The sequence below is a fragment of the Colobus angolensis genome, unplaced genomic scaffold, assembly GCF_000951035.1.
Source record: "Colobus angolensis palliatus isolate OR3802 unplaced genomic scaffold, Cang.pa_1.0 Scaffold101, whole genome shotgun sequence".
NCBI classification, from domain to species: Eukaryota; Metazoa; Chordata; class Mammalia; order Primates; family Cercopithecidae; genus Colobus; species Colobus angolensis.
The window spans coordinates 7,674,333-7,695,411 of record NW_012111031.1 but is presented as its reverse complement, the minus strand read 5'-3'; the positions used below and the strand labels follow the sequence as shown (position 1 = coordinate 7,695,411).

At 42.3% G+C, this 21,079-nt stretch overlaps 1 pseudogene; it reads left to right on the top strand.

Annotated features, from left to right (window-relative positions):
* Window positions 1-4,234: 4,234 nt before the first annotated feature.
* LOC105510708 overlaps window positions 4,235-21,079 on the top strand; it is a 95,346-nt pseudogene continuing 78,501 nt past the window's right edge.

Genomic DNA, 21,079 nt, shown 5'->3' with positions numbered 1-21,079 from the left:
GGCTCACTGCAGCCTGGACCTCCGGGCTCAATGGATCCTCCCACTTCAGCCTCCTGAGTAGTTGGGAGTACAGGCGCGAGCCACCAAGCCCGGCAAAATGATAGAGACAGGATTTCGCCATGTTGGCCAGGCTGATCTCAAACTCCTGGACTCAGGTGATCCACCCACCTCGGCCTCCCAAAGTGCTGGGATTACGGGCTTGAGCCACTATGCCTGGCCTGAACATCATTTTATATTGTTTATTATTATTATTGAGACAGAGTCTCGCTCTGTTGCCCAGGTAGGAGTTCAGTGGTGTGATCTCAGTTCACTGCAACCTCCACCTCCCGGTTTCAAGCAATTCTCCTGCCTCAGCCTCCTGAATAGCTGGGATTACAGGTGCATGCCACCATGTCAAACTAATTTTTGTATTTTTGGTTGAGATGGGGGTTTCTCCATGTTGGCCAGACTGGTCTCCAACTCCTGGCCTCAAGTGTTCTGCCTGCCTTGGCCTCCCAAAGTGCTGGAATTACAGGCATGAGGCACCGCAACCCGGCCCTCTATTGTTATTATACTGTTGATGGCAGCAGTGGGCCATCTGGTGTGCCGCTGCCATCATGCTAGCCACTGCAAGTAGGGTGCAGGGAGGAGGCAGACAGCCCCCACCCCTCTACCCCCATTCCTCCACCCCACCGCAAACCCCCCACCCCCAGCCCGCCACCCTGGGGGCCGCCACAGTGGGGCCTGCCCAAGTCGCCCGCCTGGCAAGGGGGAGCTCCACGCCAATCCTGAGCCCAGGACCACAGCGGGAGCTTTCAGCAATATCGCCCCTACACCAGATGCCGGTCCAGGCCCAGTGAGGACCTGGAGCCTGTGCCCCAGGCTTCGAGGGGGCGCTGCCGGTTGCTGGTGAGAGGCGCTGGGAGCCAGGGACAAGCGGGAACTCTGCCCCTTACAAGTTGGTGGGGCAGGACCTCCCCAGGTACAACCGCAGCTACCTAGGCTACAGCTGCAACTTCAGCATCTCTGTGCTCTCGGGAGCCGGGAGATGGCAGGAGCTCTGCCTTCCTGGGCGGGGCTACAGCCACCCAAGTCTTGACTGTGGATCAGGGCCTCCAGCTCCACGCAACAGGCGGGAGCCCCACCCCACCCCACTGAAAACTGGGGCTGCAGCGCAAGGTATCCTGCAGGCTTGGGAGTCCTGGAAAGGACCCCCCATGCCTTTGCAGACTCAGAGGTGTCTGCTCCCACTGCCTAGCATCTCCCCACTCCCAGGGCTTGCTCTGATCTTGGAGGCACACAAGCCAGGCCAGGTGTGCGTAGGCTTGGGCCAGTGCTGACATGCCATCCCTCTGCCACCTCGGTCCCCTCTGGATTTTGGGAGCTGAGGAGCACAGGAGGGGAAGCTGAGGGTGGCTGGGTGGTGGCCTGCAGGTGCCCTTTGGTGCCAGCACCCTGCCATGGATGGCCAAGGGAGGCAGACAGGCTCCTGGGCAGAAGGGGGCTGATTCCCAGTAAGGCCCAACTTCAGGCCAGGGAGGGCCTAAGGGCTGAGCACTGGGCTACCAGTTCATGAACTGGAGTGGGGACTTGTGGTGCCTCCTTTGGGCTGCCCATGGCCACCCATGGACCAATTGGCTGGCACTTCCTCCCCTCTGAGGTCCATAAAAGCCTCGGGCTCAGCCAGAGCAGGGCAGAGGGCAGAAGATGGAGAGACAACAGGAGGACCAGCTGCAAAGAGGAGCTACCCTCTCTGCTGAGCGCTTCAGAGGCCTGCAGAGATGTCTGCACAGCCTGCGGAGAGGAGCCACCCTTTCCAGGGCCTCCTCTCTGCCAACCTTTCCAGGGCCTTCTCTCTGCTGAGAGCTGAATATTCAATGGGACGACTTGCCTGCAGAAAGGAGTTATCCACTGCGGGTGTCCTCTGAACTGTTCTAACACTAAATAAAACTCCTCTTCGTCTTCTTCACCCTTCACTTGTCTGCGTACCTCATTCTTCCTGGATGCAGGACAAGAACTCAGGCAAAAGTGCCACCAGCCACAGAGGTTTCCAGGAAGAAAACTGACACCCCAGAGATCCTATAACATTGCTATTTTCTTCCACTGTGGCCTAAGCTGATTTTCAATGACAATGACCCTGATATACTGTTAAGTGGTTTGAATGACAGATGTAATCAGAACTATACTATGAAGATTTTGCCATCAAATGTGCATGAGGGACTTACTCTCTATCAGATTAGGCACATATTTTATATAAGATTCATGCTACCTGAATGATCCAAGTAAAGTGAGTAATGCAAATATTATTGGCACAACATTGTCATTTAAGCAACAAAAATTTACTATCAAGTACTATATATTGCATATATCAAATATCCCATATATCTTAGCCTGAGTTCCTCAAAATAAGAGACAAAGCTCACATGCAGAGTGTATTTGAAAAAATGGAGCCAGTGGGCATGAATGTCAGCAGGGCCAGTGAAATAGGGAAGGAAGGAAGACAGTAAGATGAGTACTGAGTTGCTATCACTGAGGAGCCTTTACAAATGTTTTCCAGGGCCAGCACGGTGGGTCACGCCTGGAATCCCAGCACTCTGGAAGGCCGAGACAGGCAGCTCACCTGAGGTCAGAAGTTTGAGACCAGCCTGGCTAACATGGTGAAACCGGACAAGGCGGACGGATCACCTGAGGTCAGGAGTTCGAGCCGGCCTGGCCAACATGGTGAAACCCTGTCTCTACTAAAAATACAAAAATTGGCTGGGTGTGGTGGTGCACACCTGTAATCCCAGACACTTGGGAGGCTGAGGCAGGAGAATCACTTGAACCTGGGAGGTGGAGGTTGCAGTGAGCTGAGATTGTGCCATTGCACTCCAGCCTGGATGACAAGAGCGAGACTGTCTCAAAAATAAATAAATAAAATAAAAATAAAAATGTTTTCCAGGAGGCTAGGTGTGAAGGTTCACTCCTATAATCCCAGCACTTTCAAAGCCAAGGTGGGCAGAGCAGTGAGCCGAGATCACACCACTGTACCTCAGCCTGGATGACAGAGGAAGACTTTGTCTCAAAAAAAAAAAAAAATGTCCTGCTATCACTGTGCTTTAGAATTGATTGCCACAATTTGAATTTGAATATTAATCTAATTCTGATTAAATACCTTTTAATTAATATCTTATAGAGTTGTTTAGATTTACTGAGCACAACCTCATTAATACATGTGAAAATGTGTCCGGAATTAGTTCCTTCCGGTGGGTTCTTGGTCTCGCTGACTTCAAAAATGAAGCCACAGACCCTCGCAGTGAGTGTTATAGTTCTTAAAGATGGTGTGTCCGGAGTTTGATCCTTCAGCTGTTCAGATGTGTCTAGAGTTTCTTCCTTCCAGTGGGTTCATGGTCTTGCTCATTTCAGGAGTGAAGCCTGTACAGACCTTTGCAGTGAGTGTTATAGCTCTTAAAGGTGGTGCATCCAGAGTTGTTTGTTCCTCCCTCCTGGTAGGTTCGTGGTCTCACTGACTTCAGGAGTGAAGCTGCAGACCTTGGCAGCGAGTGTTACAGCTCATAAAGTAGTGTGGACCCAAAGAGTGAGCAGCAGCAAGATTTATTGTGAAAAGCAAAAGAATAAAGATTCCACAGCATGGAAGGGGACCCCAGTGGGTTGCCATGAGTGGCCAGCTTTTATCCCTTTATTTGGCCCCACCCACATCCTGCTGATTGGTCCATTGTACAGAGCGCTGATTGGTCCATTTTACAGAGTGTTGATTGGGCTGTTTTTACAGAGTGCTGATTGGTGCATTTACATACCTTTAGTTAGACATGGAGCGCTGATTGGTGCGTTTTTACAGAGTGCTGATTGGTGCGTTTACAAACCTTTAACTAGGCACGGAGGGCTGATTGGTGCATTTTTACAGAGTGCTGACTGGTGCGTTTACAAACCTTTAGCTAGACACAGAGTGCTGATTGGTGTTTTTACAATCCTTTAACTAGACAGGAAAGTTCTCCAAGTCCCCACCTGATCCAGAAGCCCAGCTGGCTTCACCTTTCCAAAGCACAATAAGATCTCACAAATTCAGACTGCATTAACCACCAGGATTCATGGACTGAGAGTAAACTTACATTTGTATTACCGTTTTTTTTTAAAGGGTCTGCTTAGAAATTAAGCATGAAAAGGGAAGTGAAGCCAGAGTTGCGGACACTTTTTCTGCCCACAGTGTCTCGGATTCATTCTTAAGGAACTGAGAACTTAATCTTCCAAAATATCAAAAAGACCATCTTATGCCCCACCTCCCACGCCGGCTCCTGCAACACAAATGCCCAGCACACCAGGGTTTGTGGGATACAGTCCATACAGTCATCTCACCAACAACTACAGCCTGGGAGGAAACCCGGCCACCAACAGCTGGGTTACGGCATCCTCTGCTATTACGATTCCAAACCCTGAAAGTCACCAGATAAGCTGCTGATGCCCTACATGAGGTACAGCAGAAAGGTCTGGGACCAAGTAAATCTTCCAACCCTGACCTAAAGTTGTGGGAGATTGGCTAGATTATTGGTGGCATCCGGCGAGATCTCGCTGATGAAAAACAAGAATATTTAAATGAATACAAAGCAGAAAAGATAGAGTACAATGAATCTATGAAGGCCTATCATAATTCCCCCGTGTACCTTGCTTACTTAAATGCAAAAAGTCATGCAGCAGGGAGAAAGTCAACAGAGACAGTCTCGCTTGGAGAAAGGAGAACCGTACATGTGCATTCAGCCTGCCGAAGATCCAGATGATTATGATGATGGCTTTTCAGTGAAGCATCCAGTCACCGACCGTTTCCAGAGGAACCACCGCCTCATTAGTGAAATCCTTAGTGGGAGTGTGGTGCCAGACGTTTGGCCAGTTGTTAGAACAGCTAGAATGCAGGTCCTCAAACGACAGATCCAACGACAGGTCCAGTCCTTAATGGTTCATCAGTGAAAACCAGAAGCTGAAATTCTTCAAATAGAGGAACGACACCAGGAGAAAAAGAGGAAATTCCTGGAAAGCATAGATTCACTTAACAATGAACTTAAAAGGTTATGCTGTCTGAAAGTAGAAGTGGATATGGAGACAATTGCAGCTGAGATTGCACAGGCAGAGGAACAGGCCCGCAAAGGGCAAGAGGAAAGGGAGAAGGAGGCAGTCAGAGTAACATCCTTCCTGAGGAATAACAAGCAGCCAACAAAGGCGAGGAGAAGAAAGATGACGACAACATTCCAATGGAGACAGAGGAGACACACCTTGAAGAAATGACAGAGAGCCAACAGAATGGTGAAGAAGGCACGTCTACTCCTGAGGATAAGGAGAGTGGCAGGAGGGGTCGACATTATGGCAGAGGAAGGAACCAGTGACAGTAACACTGGCTCAGAGAGCAACAGCACAACAGGGGAGGAGCCATCAACAGATTCCATACCAGAAGATGAGAAAAAAGAATCAATGTTGCCTTGTTTTATGTGTTCTAAATACTTTTTTAAACGAAACAAATTTTTTTGGTTAAAAAAAAAAAGAAATTAAGTATGTAGGTGAGGCGCAGTGGCTCACGCCTGTAATCCCAACACTTTGGGAGGCCGAGGTGGGTGGACCACTTGAGGTCAGGAATTCGAGACTAACCTGGCCAACATGGTGAAACTCTGTCTCTACTAAAAATACAAAAATTATCTGGGCATGGTGGCATACGCCTGTAGTCCCAGCTACTCGGGAGGCTAAGCAGGAGAATTGCTTGAACCCGGGCAGTGGAAGTTGCAGTGACTCAAGATTGTGCCACTGCACTCTGGCCTGAGTGACAAAATAAGATCTATCAAAAGAAAGAAAGAGAGAGAGAGAGAGAGAGAGAAAGGGAGGGAGGGAGGGAAGAAAGGAAGGAAGGAAGGAAGGAAGGAAGGAAGGAAGGAAGGAAGGAAGGAAGGAAGGAAGGAAGGAAGGAAGGAAGAAAGGAAGGAAGGAAGAAAGGAAAGAAAGAAAGAAAAAATTTGAGAAATGAAGCATGTAAAACCTGGCTCCAAATAGTATTTTAAAATATTTATATCTATCATTAGCTAAATACAATTATATCTTGGCAGTTATCTCTAAAACTGGCCATAATATGATCTGGCTACAATAGCTGGTAATCCCAGCTACTCAGGCGGCTGAGTATGGGAGGATTGCTTGAGCCCAAGAGCAGGAGACCAGCCTGGGAAAAATAGTGAGACCTCGTCTTTGGGAAAAAAAAAAAAAAAAAAAAAAAAAAACCTAAAACTGGCCTTAGTAAACATTCAATACTCATTTGCTGAAGGAATTAAGATTTTAAATTGTAGTTACAGAGCAACTTAATAATTAAGGAGGGGGTCTTCTCTGATCCTCTACTAGCTTAATTCTAGTCATTGTGTATACTTTACATTTATTAAAATATGTTTTAGAGAATAATTCTATAAATCAAATGTTCCTCTACATCTAAATACCTCCAGGCAGTCTGAATTTATGATGCTTCTTTTGGTAAAAATGTGGAAAATCTAAGCATAGAACAATAAGATTTTACTGAATATTTCACAAGTAGTTACAATAGACTTCTTATACCTTTAAGTCCCTTCAAATTGAGATTGCATGTTTCATCTGGCTAACGTCTTTTAATCTACATACCTTCATGTAACATCTGAGATACTTATATACTATAAAATGCACCCATTCTGAAGCAGGACGTTTTCCTGACCCTTTCACTGGCGGGAACTGGAGTGCCAGGATGCCAGAACTAGCTGGCTGCTTCAGTGCTGGCAGGGCCATGGACTCTACTCACTGGGTACCACTGCATTCCGCCTCTCACATGAGGGGGAGCTGAAAAGGGGACAAATGGGGAGGTGATCTTCCCCTGGAGTCTGGCCATCCCTGGCCTGACTCCTCTCTGAAGCTATGCTATCAAACTCTCCCTCTGAAGTCAGGAACTGCTTCTCTCCAACGTCCAACTGTAGTCTCTGACATCCAGCTGCTTCTCTTTTCTGCTGGCTGAGTTCTGGGGTTTTTATAGGTATAGGATGGGTGGGCAGGGTGGGCCATGGGTGCTTTTGGAAAAGGCAACATTTGAGCAGGAAAACAGGAATGTAAGTTCTCACTTTCGGCCATGGCACCAGGCTTTTCAGTTTGACGGTGGGGCCATTGCCAGGGACCTGCCCTCTTCTTCCCAGAATTTCCCTGCCTCCTGTCTCTATCAATTCTAAGTATACAATTCAATGAATTTTATTATATTTACAGAGTTGTGTACCACAGTCCCAATCTAATTTTGGGACATTTCCATTACCCAAAAAAGAAACCTCATGTCCGTTTACAGTTATCCCCATTGCCAACCCTAGGCACCACTAAACTTTCTGTCTTTATATATTTGCCTTTCTTAGACATTTAATATAATAAACATAATGCTTTAAAGGATCATCCATGTTGTTAACTCGTGTCTTTTAAAACCAACATACATGGTGGTTCTGAATGATATCTCCTAATCATCTCATTTCAATTTCAGGGCAAAATTTCTGCCATGTACAAAGTTAAATAAAGTCATTTAAAGAATTTATAGCATCAGGTACACAAAACTAAAATGGATATTCCTAATAAAAAATAATCTGTCATTTTTTCTTTATTTTATTTTTATTTTTTTGAGACGGAGTTTTGCTCTTTTGCCTAGGCTGGAGTGCAATGGCTTGATCTCGGCTCACTGCAACCTCCAACCCCAGTGTTCAAGCCATCCTCCTGCCTCAGCCTCCTGAGTAGCTGGGATAATAAGCACCCACCACCATGTCCAGCTAATTTTTGTATTTTTAGTAGAGATGGGTTTTTGCCATGTTTGCCAGGCTGGTCTCAAACTCCTGACCTCAGGTGATCCACCCACCTCAGCCTCCTAAAGTGCTGGGATTACAGGCGTGAGCCACTGCTCCCAGTCTTTTTTCTATCTTTAATTATTTGCCAATAATAAAAACAGGCTCAACATGTTGAAATACTGAAAATACAGAACTACAGAAAAGTGTAGTTTAAGTGATTATCCTGCCTCAGCCTCCCAAGCAGCTGGGACCGCAGGCTCAGGCCACCTTACCCAGCTGATTTTCTGTTTTTAGGCGGAGACAGGGTTTCACCATGTTGGCCATGTTGGTCTCAAAGTGCGGACCTCAGTGATCCAGCCGCCTCAGCCTCCCAAAGTGATTACAGGTGTGAGTCATTGCACCTGGCCAAAAAGTGTAAAAATGTATCTTAATTTTACAATAAAATAAAGCTATGCTTAATACCTCGATTCCTTCTGATCTTGCATTTACTGTTAAAAGATGATTTTCTCAACTTTCAAATCACTTGAAGAGTTGTAATACTAGGATAAACAGCTTATACTCTTCACCTAGATTCACCAATTATTAATATATTACCACATTTATTTTTTCTCTGTGTAGCCCTCTCTGACTGACACACACGTGCACACGCACACACACACACACTCTCGAGAGTTGGTCTCGTGACCCTTTAATCCTAAAGCTTTCAATATGTATTTCCTAAGAATGATAGCATTCTTTCCCATAATCACAATACTCTGATCACACTTGAGGAATTTAACATTGATACAATCCTATTATCTAATATAAAGTCCACATTCAAATTTTCCCAATTATTGTTCTCTTTTTAAAAACTTTTTCTTTAATTTTTTTAATTTAAATTTTTTTTTGAAAAAATGGGATCTTGTTATGTTGCCCAGCCACCGTGCCTGGCCTTGTTTGCTGGTCTTGAACTCCTGGCCCCAAGAGATCCTCCCACCCCAGCCTTCCAAAACTGGGAAATACAGGTGTGAGCCACCACACCTGGGCTCCAATTCTGTTCTAGTCATGTCTTTTATAACTTAAAAAAATAAAAAATCCAGAGTCAATGGAAGAAAATCCATTACATTTTGTTTACATGTCCCTTTACCCTTCTTTAATCTAGAACAATCTCTACTCTCTTTAGTTCTTTCCCTACACTGACAATTTTAAAGATTGCAGGCCAGTTGTTTTGTAGTATGTCCCACAAACTAGATTTTTTTTTTTTTTTTTGAGACAGAGTCTCACACTGTTGTGCAGGCTGGAGTGCAGTGGTGTGATCTTGGATCACAGCAACCTCTGCCTCCCGGTTCCAGTGATTCTTCTGCCTCAGCCTCCCAAGTAGCTGGGACTATAGGCGTGTGCCACCACATCTGGCTAATTTTTGTATATTTAGCAGAGACAAGGTTTCAGCATGTTGGCCAGGCTGGTCTCGAACTCCTGACCTCGTGATCTGCCTACCTCGGCCTCCCAAAGTGCTGGGATTACAGACGTGAGCCACCGTGCCTGGCCTTGTTTGTTTTTTATAATCAGATTCAGGTTAAATTTTTTTTGAGGAGGAGACTGCAGACAGGAATACTAGATATGTGCTGTTTTATCTTCTGAATGCTTAACCTCAGGGTGCACCCAGTCTTTTTTTTTAACATAATTATACATACATTCTAATTTTTACATGATTGGTATATTATATACAAATGTTTATGCCCAACCTTTAAAAATAATCATTATAAAATTAGCCTGGCATGCTGGCATGCACCTGTAGTCTCAGCTACTCGGGAGGCTGAAGCAGGAGGATTTCTTGAGCTCAGGAGTTTGAAGCTGTAGTGAGCTATGATGGCACCAGCTTGGGCTGACAGATATTGGGATAAATCTTATTTGATTACAATGTTGTTATTGTTGTCATTTGAGACAGGGTCTCACTCTGTCACCCAGGCTGGAATGCAGTGATGTAATCATGACTCACTGCAGCCTCAACCTCCCTGAGCTCAGGTGATCCTCCCACCTCAGCCTCTAGAGTAGCTGGGATTACAAGCATATGCCACCATGCCTGACTAATTTGTGTATTTTTTGTAGAGATGGAGTTTCACCATGTTGCCCAGGCTGGTCTCAAACTCCTAGGCTCAAGGGACCCTCCCACCTCGACCTCCCAAAATGCTGGGACTACAGGCATGAACCACTGTGTAGTCCTTGTAATGTATTTTTAATGCATTATTGAATATGATTTGTTAGTAAATTAGAAATTTGGCATCTAAATTCATAAGTGAAATTAGCCTATAATTTTCTTTCCACAAATTACCTTGTCTGGATTATCTCCCAAAAATAGCTTTTGGTTTTGTTGGTTATATCAATATTTTTATTATTTTTTTCTATTTCCTTAATTTCCATTGCTAATTTTATTTCCTTCTGCTACTTTTATTTGTTTCTTACTAGCTTTTGAATTGCACATTTAGTTCAATTATTCTCAATCTGTCTTATATTTTGAATAAATTCATTTCTATTTATGCATTTCATTCTGACACTAATTCCCATTATCTTTCTAGTTGTCCACAAGTTTTGATATGTTGTACACATAAAAATAGTTCATAATTTCCATTTTGATGTTCTCTTGAACGCATGAGTTTTTTAGAAGAGTATTTTTTCAGTTTGCTACCCCTAAATTCTGTTTTACAGATAAAGTAACTAGAGTCCAGGAAAATTAAATGTCTTGCTCAAAATTTTATAGCAAATTCATGGCCGGAAGATAAAGTCTCCTAATTACTATTTCACTCTGACTTTCCAATTTCTTAATTCATATTCTTCCCCATCAGAAAACTTCTTGAAATTAAATCAAAATTGTCTTTAACTCATGACACACCTAGCATTCCACCTTTTATTAGCCCTATCTGTTACACATTTAAAAAATATTTGCCTAATCCTTTTCCTAAGTGTGTCCAGAAGGTTTTCTCCAGTCAGGATTTATAAATTTCTAGATATATCATTTGGCATAGTCCTCAGTACATAATGCTGAGCGCATAGGCTCTCAATAAAAAAATTACTGAGGAAATTTTTATTTAATGAATGTTTGAAGAACATTATCAGTGCCACCTAAGAGTTTTATTAAACATCAAATGACAAGTCCCGGGCTAGGAGGAATCTGTCTGAGTTGTCATAGAACTAGTCCAGTAGATTAATGACAAGGATGAAATGAACAAAGGCAAGCAACGAGAACCACTGTGGAAATGGGCTGCAATTCCGTGGTCAAACAAGTAATGGGCAAGTAGAAATACATGAAATAATATAAATGAATTATACATGACAATAAACAAACTTTCAAGAAACATTTACTACTATGAAAAGTAGGTTTTATTGTCCCTACTGTATAAATGGGGAAAGGGAACCCCAGACAGTGCGGGTCACTTACCCAGGTAATGCAGAAGGAACAACCCTTGGGTTGGAATGCAGCTAATCACAGCCCACAATCACCTTTGCAACCAGCCACAGTCTTCTCTTAGGGCCCTTACTTTAGCTCTTTCCTCCTAGCTCTAGCCCAGGTCTAGCCCTCCCCTCTGGCTGTGACTGGGAAATCGGAGATAGCTCTGAAGCAAAGGGAGAGGCTGGTGCTATCAGAATCAGTAGCCTAACAAAATTCTTTGCTAGAGGTTAAACTCATTGTTTTTTTATTGTCCTTGAGAATACTTTTTTTTCTTTTTGAGACAGAGCCTACCTCTGTCACCCAGGCTGGAGTGCAATGGCATGATCTTGGCTCACTGCAACATCTGCCTCCTGGGTTCAAGCGATTCTCCTGCCTCAGCCTCCCGACTAGCTGGGATTACAGGCGCCCGCCACCACACACAGCTAATTTTGTTGTGTTTTTTCTAGTAGAGATGGGGTTTCACCATGTTCGCTATGTTGGTCTCAAACTCCTGGCCTTAACTGATCCACCTGCCTTGGCCTCCCAAAGTGCTGGGATTTACAGGCGTGAGCCACCGCACCCGGCCAACAATATTTTTTGTTTTGGTGGAGAATGGAAGAATTGTCTAAGCAATGGACAGAATTGCCATCATCATACTGCTTACCTCATTAAAGCTGTTACCTCAGTAAAGCTGTTAATAAAAAGAGTCTAATGTCAGAAACTGCAATGTCATATTCAGAAAATTATACTTAGTGGCCATAGGCAGTGGCTCACACTTGTAATCCCAGCATTTTGGGAGGCCAAGGCAAGAGGATCACTTGAGCCCCGGAGTTTGAGAACAGCCTGGGCAACAAAGGCAGATTCCGTCTCTATTTAAAAAAAAATATATATATATATATGTGTGTGTGTGTGTGTGTGTGTGTGTGTGTGTGTATACATATATAATTACAGTGTGAGTATGAACTACTTCACACATATTTTCTCTAGGCATCTTTTTTTAAAAAAAATATTATTTTTTAAAATGGAGTCTTGCTCTATTGCCCAGACTGGAGTGCAGTGGCATGATCTTGGCTCACCATAACCTCTACCTCCCGGATTCAAGTTATTCTCCTGCCTCAGCCTCCCAAGTAGCTGGGATTATAGGTGCACACCACCACACCCAGCTAGTTTTTCTATTTTCAGTAGAGTTGGGGTTTTACCATGTTGGCCAGGCTGGTCTAGAACTCCTGACCTCAAGTGATCTGCCCACCTCGGCCTCCCAAAGTGCTGGGATTACAGGTGTGAGCCACTGCTTCCCGCCTCCCTAGGCATCTTTTAAAAATGTATAGGTTTCTGACTGGGCACCGTGGCTCACACCTGTAATCCCAGCACTTTGGGAGGCTGGTGGATCATGAGATCAGGAGTTCAAGACCAGCCTGGCCAACATGGTGAAATCTCATCTCTACTAAAAATACAAAAAATTAGCCAAGCATGGTGGTGGGCACCTGTAATCCCAGCTACTGGGGAGGCTGAAGCAGAGAATTGCTTGGACCCAGGAGGCAGAGGTTACAGTGAGCTGAGATCGCGCCACTGCACTCCAGCCTGGACAGGGCGAGACTCTATCTCAAAAAATAGACAGATAGATAGATAGATAGATAGATAGATAGATAGATAGATAGATAGATAGATAGATAGATAGATAGATAGATAGATTTTCCTTTTATTATTTAATAAACAACATTAATTAGTCTTACCAATATAATTTGGTGTTGTAGCTGACATGGTGGCTTATGTCTGTAATCCCAGCATTTTGGGAGGCTAAGGCAGCGGGGTTGCTTGAAGAGTTTGAGACCAGCCTAGGTTACATAGCAAGACCCTGTCTCTATAAAAATAAATTGAGGCCGGGCGTGGTGGCTTACGCCTGTAATCCCAGCACTTTGGGAAGCCGAGGTGGGTGGATCACTAGGTCAGGAATTCTAGACCAGCTTGGCCAATGCGGTAAAAACCCGTCTCTACTAAAAATACAAAAATTAGCTGAGTGTGGTGGTGCACTCCAGCATGGGAGACAGAGAGAGACTTTGTCTCAAAAAAAAAAAAAAAAGTGTCTCCTGTTCACTTTGCCACTTAGAATATGGCTCTTTGCCACTAAATAATGTGGCATCTCTAGGTTAGAAAGACTCATGTACATATCCGTGTATGTGCCTGTGTGTGCACGTCTGTGTATGTGTATGTGTGTGTGTCTGTATGCACACCTTTTTCTTTTCCTTTTAACTCTGAAGACTTTATGCCGTATTTTTCTTCCTGGGAAATGAGACAGAAGAACTGAATTCCTGTCATCTTGAAAGTTTTAATGACCATCCCATGTGGACATATGCAGTCTTAGCTGATGACTGATGTAACTGTGTAGGCCCATAAGACTGAATAATTCATCAAATATTAAAGAGTGATTTCACAGAATGACCTTTTTTTCCAGTCACTTTTCAATAGGATTGAAGCTTGAGCAGTTATAAGAAAAGCAGAGGAGTCTTAGGTTTCTTCACTGAAGGTTCACCTAACCTTTTGGGAGATCTGACACAATAACCTAAGTGATTTTTACCCCAGGCTAAGTTTTCTCACACAGAACAAAACTGATGTCATTTCCCATGCAAATAAGCATAAAGAAAAGACATTTTCAAGGGGCTATTTTATAAGCGCTAATATTTAGAGCTCAGTTCTTGTTCATTGAATCAGATTTCCCCAAATCCAGTCTCAGGCTCCTCACAGTTTTTGGATTAATACACTGAACAGCCAACTACAATTGAGATGGTACCTTTCTGATAATACATCACTCTTCTATGATCCTCCTTATCATCATGTCTAAATCAATTTAGTTTGGCACAACTTATGACTCCACCCACCCTTGTCAGTATGTAAAATTATTATATTTCATATATGAGGGTGGAGAGATTAAGGACTGATAAAAGAACAATAGTGAAGAATTTCACTACATACTGTGGGTCCTTTTTATTTGTACTCATCACATTTGATGTTTGCATATCACTATGTATGTGACTTGAGGGGCGGGTATTGGATCTGTACAACTGTGGGGCTGTGGGGTCATTTTCTAACTATCAGGATATGACCCAATAAAACCAGCACTTGCAGCAGGATTAGGACTGAATTCTAATTCAGCATTCTACCTTGAGTTACTCAACTGCCAACACAGAACTGGTGAAACTGGGCTGTTCTGAAGGGCTGGCATGCTTGCAACTAGCTTCACATGGGGAGAAAGATCATTCTGTCCAAAGATTGCTCTCTTGCTCTGAGCCCATGTAAAGAAAAAGAATCCCTACATTACCACGCTATAACTTAGTTAAATTACAGGTGGTTTGCCATTCTAAAACATGTAGACATTTGGTTAAATTATGTTTATTACCGATATTCAAAGAATCTGATATGTGATGATGTGCTTTAGGTACAAGATCAGTTCGCATTCCTGGGCACACCAGATCTTGACAGCAAGTCAATTTCTGTGGAAATGTTTGGTATTTAAAACATACAAAACTTTGCATAATAACAAGCTGAGTGCAGTGGTGGCTCATGCCAGCACTTTGAGAGGCTGAGGCAGGAGGATTGTTTGAGACCAGGAGTTTGACACTATCTTGGGAAACATACGGAAACTCGATCTCTACAAAAAATAGGAAAAAAAAAAGTTAGCCAGACATGATGGCCCAGCTATTTGGGAGGCTGAGGTGGGAGAATCACTTGTGTCTGAAAAGTTGAGGCTGCAGTGAGCCGTGATCACACTACCGCACTCCAGCCTTGGCAACATAGTGAGATTCTGTTTAAAAAAATAAATAAATGAAGTTTCTATTTAACATCAATTACAATTCTTTTTATGACAAAAAAAAAAAAACTCGATTTGAAACCAGACATTTTCCCAATATGCATAAGCATTCAATTATTTTCTCACATAAGCTTTGAGGTTGCTTCATTCTTTCTAGATAGTTTTGTATCTCATTTCCAGTACAGATGTTTATTGCCTTCAAGGCTTTCACAGATAATTTAATCTGTGGCAGTGAAAAGAAAGAATCCCACAGGGGTAAGTTGGTGGGGGGAAGGGAGGGACTAGCCAAGTTGAAGGAGTTTAATTTGAATCGAAAATTCTTTAGTCATGCCAAAGATGTAAAATTATTAAAGAAACGAAGATTTAACACTGTAAAAACAGAGGCAAACCTCTGCCTTGCATTCTCTTTTCAATTCTAAAAATTATTACATCAATCCTATAGTAGGTTAGCCTTGTAAAATTACCCTCATCTTTTTTTTTTTTTTAACTTTTATTTTAGGTTTGGGGTTACATGTGAAGGTTTGTTACATAGGTAAATGTGTGTCAATAATATGTTGTACATATTATTTCATCACCCAGGTATTAAGCCCAGTTCCCAATAGTTACCTTTTCTGCTCCTCTCCCGCCTCTCACCCTCCTGCTTCAAGTAGACCCCAGTGTTTTCTTCTTTGTGTTCATAAGCTCTTATCATTTAGCTACCACTTTTAAGTGAGAACATGTGGTATATGGTTTTCTGTTCTTTCATTAGTTTACTAAGGATAATAGCCTCCAGCTCCATCCATGTTCCCACAAAAGTCATGATCTCATTCTTTTTTATGGCTGCATAGTATTCTATGGCATATATATACCACATTTTCTTTATCCAATCTGTCATTGATGGGCATTTAGATTGATTCCCCATCTTTGCTATGGTGAATAGTGCTGCAATGAACACTTTTGTGCCTGTGTCTTTATGGCAGAATGATTTATATTCCTCTGGGTATAAACCTAGTAATGCGATTGCTGGGTTGAATGGTAGTTCTGCTTTTAGCTCTTTGTACTCGCATCTTTTGAAGGCTCTTTGCTACTTTACAGTGTAATTACATTTGCTCCTAGAGATGTACTAAGATGATTGAACACTAATTTGCACTTTGATTCAGATTTAAACTAGAATTGTTTGTCTCCAATAGCTCTATTTTAGGAAGTGAAAATATGTTTTTAATGGGTCTCATTCCAGGCCTTCATTTCAGCATTTATTTCCACTTATTTTCTTCTTCCTTGGCTGTATCAGAGTTCTCTGGCTGACAGCAACAGTAGTTGCTGCGGGCCAACTTAAGTAATAAGGGAATTTATTGGACAAATTGGGGAAACATCAAAGGATTGAGAAGACAGCCCTGGCAGCTCACGTGAGTGTCCAAAGCATGCACATCTAAACAACCCCATCTAGCACTAACAATGCCAATTCCAGGAAGAGAGTATTTGGTTTAATTGGGTCCTAGAGTCAGTTCCTCTTTCCTTGACTGGGAGAAGGCAGAGTATGTGAGAAACAGTCCCATAAGACTTATTCAGGTAGTAATTAGTAATTCTCAAATAGTAAGTGGGGATGCTACTGCTGGAAGAAGGTGGACTGAAAGCTAGAAAGGCAAAAATAACCAAAAAAATGAATGGGTACCATCCCCATCCCTTTTCCACCTCACTGTGCTTTCTCCTTTTGTATATCTCCTCTCTTCCTTTGTCTCTCTGTCTCTTTTTAAATCTCCCCTTTTCTTGCCTTTTAAAATTTATCTCAGCTGAGCTCTGTGGCTCACGCCTATAACCTCAGCACTTTGAGAGGCCAAAGATTGAGGACTGCTTGAGGCCAGGAGTTCAAGACCAGCCTGAGTAACGTAGTGAAATTCTGTCTCAATTTTTAAAAATTAAATAAATAGAAATAGAATTTACCTGTTGTCTTGGTTGGAATTTTTGTCATTGCTCCAGCTTCTTTACTAGTAACACTAATATCAAAATTGTATCACGTAAACAACTGATCCTTATGGACAATTGGTGTTGGCTAAATAGGCAAACGTCTACATAGCATAATATTTGAAGAAATATTCCTGAATTTATCCCTTCCAAACTACCAACTCATTCAATTGCCTGTCATTATGCCTACAATTTAATTGTTACAAATTCATTCCTTTGGTTAAAGCAACGAGACTTCAGGAATTTACCACTGAAAGATACTAATTCATTATTAATTTTTTTCCATCTTATAAAATCAGTCAACCTATGTTATCATAGGAAGCCAGGTATCAACCCACCTGCCCATGGGTGAGTGAAATTGTGGCAGAGTGAAGTTAGCATTTACTATGGAGGCAGAGCTCATAGGACTAACCTCAGATCTACTTCTTTCTGGTTGTGTGGGCTTGGTGAAATTATTCATCTTCCTTAAGTTCCATTTACTTCAGCTGTGAAATGGGGATAAAATTCTTATAACATTTGGTTGTGAAAAGTCAGTAACATTGACAGGGCACTGTGGCTCATGCATTTAGTCCCAGCTCTTTGGGAGGCTGAGGTGGGCAGATAGCTTCAGGCAAGGAATTTGAGACCAACCTGGGCAACATGACAAAACCCAGTCTCTACAAAAAATACAAAAATTAGCCAGGCATGGTGGTTCACTCCTGTAGATCCAGCCACCTGGGAGGCTGAGGTGAGAGGATCACCTGAGCCTTGGAAGTCAAGGCTGCAGTGAGCCGAGAACACACCACTGCACTGCAGCCTGTGCAACAGACTGGGACCTTGTCTCAAAAAAAAAAAAAAGTCAATAAAATGGTATTTACAAAGTAGTTACTATGTTGTCTGGCACATAGAGGGTATTTGGTAAGTGTTAAAATTCCTTTTTTTAACAAATATTTATTGAGCACATGTGGTTTCCCTCTATGCTATGCTACACAGTAGGAATAAAATGGGAACAGACATACTTCCTACCTTCTTGGAGGTTTACATTGTCCGGGGAAAGATACACATTAGTCAAACCTAATGTAGACAATATTGGTATCAAAAGACATATTAATTAGAAGTTCACAAATGGTCACACTCACACTACATAAGTTAAATATATATATGAATTAATTAAGGGAAATATTCACATTCTGCAGATGCCAGGTGAACTCACTGGAGAAATACGATTGGTAACTCCGGGTGTTCAGGGGAAATTGTCCCATCTCTCACTCAGTCAAAGAGGATTTCACTAAAGAGATAATATTTCTATATTTGTGTAAGGAAGAGAAGAGAGATTGACTTCCTTGGTAGAGAAGTTTCAATTGTAGGATTTTGCATGGAGAATCTTTGGGAAATTGAAATAGTGCATTTGAACAAGGTGGGTAGTGAATGAATGAGTCTATGAGCAGTAGTTGAGGAGGTCAAGATCAAGGAAAAAGACACTAAGAAACTCCAATTTCAGAAAACCATGCTTAGAGTTTGTGGAACAGATTGCTAGTTGCATACCAGTATCTGATTTCTCCTTTAATAAAAGTATGCCAATTTTTTAGCTAGGCACAATGCACTCCTCCAAAAGACTACATTTCCCAGCTGCCCTTGCAGCTAGATGAATCCATGTGACTAAGTTTTAGGTAAAGAGAATGGAAGCAGAGGTGGCATGTAGTACTTGTGAAAGGTCTCCTAAAATGTAGCAGCACCCTTTTACTTCCCTCTTTCTTCTTACTGCTACCTAGCGGGAGCTTTAGCAGCCATCTTAGACCACAGATGGCCTGCCATATACAGTAAAGCAGAGAGATAGAAAGAGCCTGGATTCCCAATACGTGCTGCTTTCGTATCAGCCTTGAATTACCAATCTCTGGATTTCTTCCCTGTAAGCAAAAAGTACCTTTTCTAGTTGAAGCCACTATTTGGGGGATCTTTATTTTTTAAAGTAGTCAAATTTAATCATATTGATTATATTGCTTTGAAAATAATCTAAATGCTATAAACATATCACATGTTCTCTCTAGGAATGTATATTGTATTGATCCTTAGATTTATAGAAAGCCACTCTAGAGTCTTAAGAGGAGAGACTGTCATATTGATTGTTATATCCTCCCACCAAGGCATAGTGTAGGCAACCAACAATATTTATTGGTGAAGAACTGCTCTATGTTCACACAAACTGGCTTGCTAAATATAAATGAAAAGGAATAGAATTTCCTTTAATTTTCAGAAGACATTAAGAGAATTTTTGGATGCTAAGACACTTGGAGATCCCCTAACCAACTACAAGTTGCCAAAATTCAGGTATTTCTACAAGGCAATATTGGTTACTATATTTTTGTTTATTCGTTCAACATTTACTGAGTATTTGCAATAATCAAAGCACTGTTCTAAGTGTCAGATACAGCCAAATAAAAGTCATCTTTACGGGGAAGCGTATATTCAAATAGAGTGAGGCAAATCAAAACTAATTTATACATATAAAAATATATATATTTATACATATTATAAGAGCTGGAGCTGGAACACAGAGGCTCTTCTGGACCATTGTAATATGTGTATGTGTGTGTCTATATATATGTATATTTATATATATATAAATCTGTATGTTTATGTGTATGTATATGTGTGTGAGAGAGAGAGAGAGGGAAGAGGAAGGCCTTAATGAAAAAATGAAGCAGAATGAGAATGGAAAGCAATGGAACGAGTGGCTACTATCTAATATAGGGTGACTGTATGCCAGGCACAGTGGCTCATGCCTGTAATACCAGCACTTTGGGAAGCCGAGGCAGATGGATCACTTGAGCTCAGGAGTTCAAAACCAGCCTGGGCAACATGGTGAAACCCTGTCTCTACTAAAAATACAAAAAGTAGCCAGGTGTGGTGGCAGGTGCCTATAATTCCAGCTACTCAGGAGGCTGAGGCAGGAGAATGGCTTGAACCCAGGAGGCAGATGTTGCAGTGAGCTGAGATCCTGCCACTGCACTCCAGCCTGGGCAACAGAGCAAGACTCTGCCTCAAAAAAAAAAAAAATTATATAGCCAAAAATACAAAACTAAAGTTAAAAATTCAAGAGATGAGATTAACAGAAAACTAGACAAAGATAAAAAGAGAATTAGTGAACTGGAAGATGGAGCCAAGAAAATATCCAGAATGGGGAGGAAAAAAGGATGGAAAGTACAGAACAGAGTATAAGAGATATAGAGCATACAGTGAAAATGTACAAGATACTCATAAATAGATCCCCAACAAGAAAGAGAGAATGAGGCAGAAACCATATTTGAAGAGAATGGCTAAGGAAAAAAGACACCAAGCTGGCCAAGCACAGTGGCTTATACCTGTAATCCCAGCACTTTGGGAGACTGAGGTGGGTGGATCACTTGAGCTCAGGAGTTCAAGACCAGCCTGGCAACATGGCAAAACTCCATCTCTACTAAAAATATAAAAATTAGCTAGTCACAGTGGCGTGCACCTACAGACCCAGCTACTCAGGAGGCTAAAGCAGGAGAATCATTTCAGCCTGGGAGGTGAAGGTTGCAGTGAGCTGAGATCATGCCACTGCACTCTAGCCTGATCAATGGGAGTAAAACACTGTCTCAAAAAAAAAAAAAAAAGACTCCAAGCCACAGATTCAAGGATTACTATGAACCAAAGCAGGATAAATTAAAAAATACTATACCTAGATTTATCATAGTAAAACCACAGACAAAAAGATTAACTTCAGAGCAACAACACTAGGTTTACAGCTAACTTCTTCATAAAATTATAGAAACCAGAAGAGAATGGAATGATAAATTGAAAATGCTAAAAGAAGGCTGGGTGCAGTGGCTCATGCCTGTAATCCCAAAATTTTGGGAGGCCAAGGCAGGCAGATCACTTGAGGCCAGGAGTTTGAGACCAGCCTGGCCAACATGGCAAAACCCCATCTCTACTAAAAATATAAAAATTAGCTGGGTGTAGTGGCACTCACCTGTAATCCCAGCTCCTCAAGAAGCTCAGGCAGAAGAATTAATTGAACCCGAGAAGTGGAGGTTGCAGTGAACCGAGATCACACCACTGCACTCCAGCCTGGATGACAGAGAGAGACTCTGTCTCAAAAAAGAAAAAAAAGAAAAAGTTAAAAGAAAATAACTGTTGGCCGGGTGC